Raw genomic sequence first — 6,273 nt, 5'->3', positions numbered from 1 at the left:
GGGTATCCACACGAATCAGGAAGGGGTGGCAGTTAGGAATTTGAGCAGGTCTAACAATTCAATTTTGATGGGATCGGCACGGCGGATGGCGGTCATGGCGCGATTATTTTTCCACCCTGCTGCAGTGTTGTTGTTGTTTTGATCTGTTGGCTCACTCTCTATCTCCTGGAGGCCGTTGCTAGCTTTGTACTACTACTCCGCAAAAGAGGGAGGCAGCCAGGCAAAGCGAAGAAACTTTCTCTGAAAAAGATCATGCCGCATGCCAATAGGTGATGACAATTAATCCGTCCCTGATATGTCCAATTCCACAGTCAAAAAGTCGTACTGCTAATCCAATAATTCCATCTATGGTGTCCGAAAACCTAAAGAATCCCTTTGCAGTCTTTCAAGCAAGGAGTTCCGTGCAAGTCTAGGACATATATATAGTTATGTACCTTTGCAACGGGAGAAAAAATACCACACACTCGTAATTTACAAAAAATTGTCTATAATCTGAGAATTTGTAGTTACGGCCCAAACAAAGATGGTCTTAACCTACAAAAGCGCAGTTCAAGATACCACATATATTCTATTCCAACACGGCTTGCATATAGATTTAATCCGTACAAAGAAATGGGCAAGTGATTAGATTTATTCATGTCATGTATGAAATGGGGTATTGTTACGGGTCGGTAAAGGAAAACGATAAAAATAGACGATGACACATTAGCACACTACGGAGACATGTGTGCATAAAGGCCGGTTTTCAGTTTAAGCATCACCAACTTAGGGTAACTCTAGAACACTTTTTTTCACATACATATTTATTAAATACATGAAGAGTTGTTAAAAGATACATGATTTTTTAAGCATAAAGAGAGATTTTTTTTTGTCTGAAAAAGAACATTTTTGTATAGTCTCCTATGGACGCAGGTACTTGTGTCCATATTTCATCACTATTTCTTGCCATACATGTCATAGGTATTGGTCCTTAGATAGTATTTTTCTCCAGATTGTTAACAGGTAAAATAACATCATATTCAGATTCTACATATTTTTCTAATCAAAATTCATATATAATATGGTAAATTTGAAGTTACGGTTTAGAAAATATGAGTATTTTAAAAACATTTAATATCTACTGCGGGTTTAATGTCAGAAAAATCTGGGGGTTTTCTATAAAATAGCATGACAGACTAAGAATACCTATTTCTTTTATTAATAGGTATAGATATAGATATAGACTAGCTGCAAAAGCTAGCCGGCAACTTTACCTCTCTATGTATAATCATCTTTCAACGCCCTGCGGCGATTAGAATAGCGATCTAGGTTTTGACCGCCGCCGCCAGCGGCGGCTGCCGTTGATCCTGTGTTACAGGTCATGGGCATCTTCATGCAATTACTTTGATGATCTGACGAGAGAAGGAGACATGATGCGTTCATGCATGGATGTGTTGCTCCCGGCTGATGCGTTGATGCAGTGTTCCTAGCTACAGCCTAGACGCTGCTGATAATGCGTTGCTCCCGGCTGTTTCAAAGGATTTGACGGCTGCGTTGTTCACGTCCCAGCGCTCGCTCCGCGGTGCTGGTTTTTTGTCCCGGCACAGCTCCACTCAAGGTGCTGTGATCGGTTTATGGTTCTTACTTCGTCAACTACTATTTGTCCCTTCGCATCGCAACTGCGGCAGGTTTCTTAGAACAGTTTGTCTGATTTGTTTCGGAGGAATTGAATGTAATGGGGATATTAAGTTGGAATTGCCGAGGGCTTGGGAACGCCCCGGCGGTGCGTGCTTTGCTGGATGCCCAGTGAAGATGTGACCCCGAGGTGATGTTTTTGTCGGAGATACACCTTGACAGTTATCCGGCTGAGTGTCTACGTCGAAGGCTCAAGATGGACCAGAAGTTTGTTTGTCCCAGTGACGGAAGGAGAGGAGGTTTACTGCTGTTATGGAAAAATAATGTTTTTTTTTTAAGATCCAGCAAAATGCTGGCTTGATTCGATTTAGCAGGAAGCAGCGGAAGAACAACACGATGAAGATCCGAAGATCAAAGAAAAAGAAACGACAGCCCTATTAGCTGCCGAGCTACCATCACAGCCAACACGACTACAAAGCAAAAAGGGCCTGTCCTAGGCTAAGCGTCACCGCCGCGTCACTTGACCAACGCCGGTATCCTCAGAAGACAGCAGCAGCTCCAACTAAGACTTTCTTTGTCAACGCACCATCCACCCTTGAAGCAGAGTGCAGGCAGATGGCGGAACTCGATCGGTCCCAGACAAAGCTTCGTCTTGGACTTATCAGCGATGGCGTACATTGCTCCTGGAGCTTCACCAAAAACAGCGGCGAGCACCGGAGGAGCGCCACATAGAACCTCCAAGCAGTGTCTCAAAAACGTGATGCTCCCAACAAAGGAACGACGTCGGAGACGCCGTCATCACGCCGATCCAACCGGACCTAGGCTTTCGCCCGGAGACACTACCAACCAAGCCCGAGGAAGATGCCGACACACCTCGGTGGCGCCTCCAAGGAGGAAAATGACACCCTCAGGCGCCATCGGCACTGGCTCTTGTTGTGCAGGACTTTCGTCCGTATCGTCGCACACCTCCGCTCAAGCCCTACGGAGCTCGTCCATGTCGTCTCACACCGCCGCCGCCGCAGCACCTTGTTGTTGAAGCCGTGAAGGCATGGTCCACCTCCCCACGGCGAGCATGCAGAGGCCAGATCGGGCCCCGCATCCCGCATCTACCACGGCTGGAGCCTCCCTGCTCCAGCAAGCGCAGCCCTCCCAGATCCAGCGCGGCCCATCAGTGCCCTCGACGCCCTCCACTCGCCGCCCGGTGCAGTGCCGGCGCCGCCCTCCGCGGTGCCCACCTCCGCGCCAGGCCAGGAGCAGCACGGGGCTGAACTCGGGCCCTCGTGGCGGCAGCGCGCCAGATCCGCGCCACTGCCACCGCCGGACCGCTGCCCAGCCCTACGCCGGCCAGATCCGCACCGGCCCTCATCCCCGCGCCCTCCTCCTCCTTTACCGTGACCCCTCTCGGCGCCCTCTTCCTCCACCTCGCCATCTCCCGGGCGCCGCACCAGATCCGCTCGCATGGACGCGCCGCTCGACGCCGCAAGCCGTGGAACAGCCGCCCATCGCCCGACGAAGCCTCCCCCTGCAGCCAACCATAGAGCGCCTCCGACCCGAGGAGATCCGCCGTCGGGCCGCGCCCCGCCGCGAAGCCGGCCATCCCGCGCCGTCCTGGCGCATCGCGGGGAGGGGAAGGGCCCCGCCGCCGCCGACGTACGCGCGGGCTTTGCCCGGCGCCGTCCCCTGGCGGCGGCGAGGGAGGGGGGCGAGGGTGGAGGGGGGCTGCGGCGGCGGGCTGGGGTTTTCGCCCGGCCGCTCGCGGGAGCGGACGAGCGAGCGGAAGTCTGATGTCTCGTGCAGCACGACCGGACTCCATGGAAAAATAATGTTAAAGTTCAAAGATTAGCATTAGACTCTATGTTCATTGATGTAAGAATTGAAGAAAGTAATAACGTCAGTTGGCGCTTGACTGGGATGTACGGTGAGTTTAGATGGGAAAATAAACATATGACGTGGAGTCGTATGCGACAGTTGCATCGTAGCAACAACTTACCGTGGCTGCTGATCGGTGATCTGAATGAGATCCAATATCTACATGAGAAGGAGGGTGGAAATCCAAGACCAATCCAGTACATGCAGGCTTTTCAAGAGGCAATAGATGACTGTGAATTGCATGACATGGGGTATATTGGTGATCCCTTCACATGGCATAGAGGCAGAATACGTGAAAGACTAGACAGGGGACTAGCCAATGATGGCTGGTCGGTCTTGTTCCCTGATGCAGCCTTACAAAATTTGGAATATAATCACTCTGATCATCGGCCCCTATGTGTGGATACAGACTATTTTTCTCACAATCAGATGGGAGGAAATAATGCACAGGTCAAGCGTTTTGAGGCAAGATGGTTGAGGGAAGAAAGCTTTAATGATACTGTTCTTGATGCTTGGACAAATGTAGGTGCTGATCCTAATGCTACAAGTATTTATGAGAAGCTCAATAAAATGCATGCAATATTCCACGATTGGGACCAGCGTGTCCTTAAGAAACAAAAAAAAAAAAGGTTGCGCAAGGCCCAACGTGAGCTTGAGAGAGTCATGGCTGGTCCTATGAACGATGATAGTGACGTAAAGAGAAGGGAATTGGCTGAATTGATTGAGTACTTGCTTGAGTTGGAGGAGATTCAAACAAGACAGAGGTCACGGGCGACCTGGCTTACCAGCGGCGACCGTAACACAACGTTTTTTCAGGCCTTTGCCTCGGCAAGGAGGAAAAGGAACTACGTCAAAAAACTGAAAGATGAAGCAGGGAACTGGCTTGAAGGTATGCCGGAATTAAACACTCACATTCAGAATTATTTTACTCACCTGTTTACTTCGGAGGTGCAGCATACAAATCCAAATCTTTTACAAAAGGTTCAAACGCAAAGTAACTGAGCAGATGAATGATTTCTTGATGGCACCATTCTCAGCGGATGATGTTAAAAAAGCAGTGTTTAGCATTGGGGATTTAAAGGCTCCGGGCCTGACGGACTACATGCAATATTTTTTAAGAAATATTGGCATATCCTAGGAGATGAGATCACTCATGAGGTGCTATTTGCTATTAATTCAAGACAGATTCCGAATGAAGGGAATGACACAACTGTTGGCATGATACCCAAGATTGACAGTCCAGAACGGGTAACTCAATTCCGTCCCATAAGCTTGTGTAATGTTCTTTATAAAATCATCTCTAAAATGCTTGCACTTCGGTTGAAAAATATATTGCCTGAGATTATCTCCCCTACTCAAAGTGCATTTGTTCCTGGAAGGATGATCACGGATAATATCCTTATAGCTTATGAATGTTTACATAAAATAAAGAACAAGAGGGCTGGTCAGACTGGACTATGTGCGGTTAAATTGGACATGCACAAGGCATATGACAGGGTGGAATGATCCTTTTTGCATGATATGATGGTGAAGTTGGGTTTTCATGAACAATGGATTGAAATGATAATGGCTTGTGTTGGCTCTGTTAGATACAAAATAAGGTTTAACTCTCAGGAGACGGATGTTTTCACCCCGACTAGGGGTATTAGGCAGGGGGGTCCACTCTCCCCCTACCTTTTTCTCCTTTGTGCGGAAGGTCTTTCTAGTTTATTGCAGTTTGAAGAAAAAGCTGGCGGCATAGAGGGAATTAGAGTGTGTAGAAATGCACCATCAGTATCACACCTTTTATTCGCTGATGATTCTCTGATTCTCATGAAAGCAGACGTTTTAAATGCAGCTTCCTTACAACATGTTCTAGATGCCTACTAATTGGTGAGTTTGGCTAAATCTAGTATTTTTTCAGTCCTAATACACCTGCAACTTCTAGGACTGAAATATGCCAGGAGTTACACATTGATACTGAGGCATTATCAGATAAGTATCTTGGGCTGCCATCTATGGTGGGTGCAGATAGGAGTGACTGTTTCAGGCATTTTTATGACAGAATAAAAGAAAAATTGAAGGGATGGATGGAGAAACAATTGTCTACTGGAGGGAAAGAGATATTACTTAAATATGTAGCCCAGGCCATCCCAGTCTTTGCGATGTTTGTTTTCAGCCTGCCCAAGGGCCTATGCAAGGAGATAACTGATTTCATAGCACAATTTTGGTGGGGGGATGACGAGGAACACAAAAGAATGCACTGGTATACATGGTAAAGCTTTGCTACCCAAAAAGTGAGGCGGGTATGGGGTTCAGAGATCTCTATTCTTTTAATCTTGCCATGCTCTAAAGCACGTTTGGCGGTTGATCACTAACCCGGATTCCTGTGTGCAAGAGTATTGAAAGCTAAATACTTCCCTAATGAAAGTTTATTACAAGCTACCCTGAAGAGTGGTGCTTCGTTTACGTGGCAAAGCATTATGAAAGGTCTTGAAACATCTAAGTTGGGGTATATCTGGAGGGTTGGTACCGGTGAGAACATTAACATCTGGAGCGACCCCTGGATACCGTCTAGTCCGGACAGGAGAGTTTAATCAAACCGGGGGCAAACACTGATATCACGAGTACATGATCTAATTGACCCTATGACTGGTTTTTGGGACGAGGAACTGATCAGATCTATATTCATATCGGTTGATGTAGACAGGATCTTGCAAATTCCCCTAAACTATGGGGCTTTCGAGGACTTTATCGCATGGCACCCGGATCATAAAGGGTTTTTCTCTGTAAAATCAGCATACAAAGTAC

The sequence above is a fragment of the Triticum aestivum genome, chromosome 4D (assembly GCF_018294505.1).
Source record: "Triticum aestivum cultivar Chinese Spring chromosome 4D, IWGSC CS RefSeq v2.1, whole genome shotgun sequence".
NCBI lineage: Eukaryota > Viridiplantae > Streptophyta > Magnoliopsida > Poales > Poaceae > Triticum > Triticum aestivum.
The sequence above is the reverse complement of the archived record's forward strand: the minus strand, read 5'-3'. Positions refer to the sequence as shown.